Below are 266 nucleotides of genomic sequence, written 5' to 3'. Positions count from 1 at the left end.
CTTTCCAAAAAAAAAAAAAAGAGAGTTTAAAGTGTTAAATACCGGAACGAGTATTCGAGAGGGACGACCCGCGCGATCTTTCCTCGTTATATACACACATTTAATACGCTAAACTGTTTGCAAACGACAGGATTTGCAACGAGGAAGTCGAAAAGGTAAAGAAAGTACTTTGTTTTTTCTAATCGTGTAGAATTAATTACGGCCTTGTTATATATCGACGATTGGTCCCCCAATTGTCAGACACGCTTGGACGCCATTAAGCCGCG

Source organism: Habropoda laboriosa, unplaced genomic scaffold (genome assembly GCF_001263275.1).
Source record: "Habropoda laboriosa isolate 0110345459 unplaced genomic scaffold, ASM126327v1 scaffold9, whole genome shotgun sequence".
In the NCBI taxonomy this organism is placed as follows: domain Eukaryota; kingdom Metazoa; phylum Arthropoda; class Insecta; order Hymenoptera; family Apidae; genus Habropoda; species Habropoda laboriosa.
Note: the sequence above shows the minus strand (reverse complement) of the source record.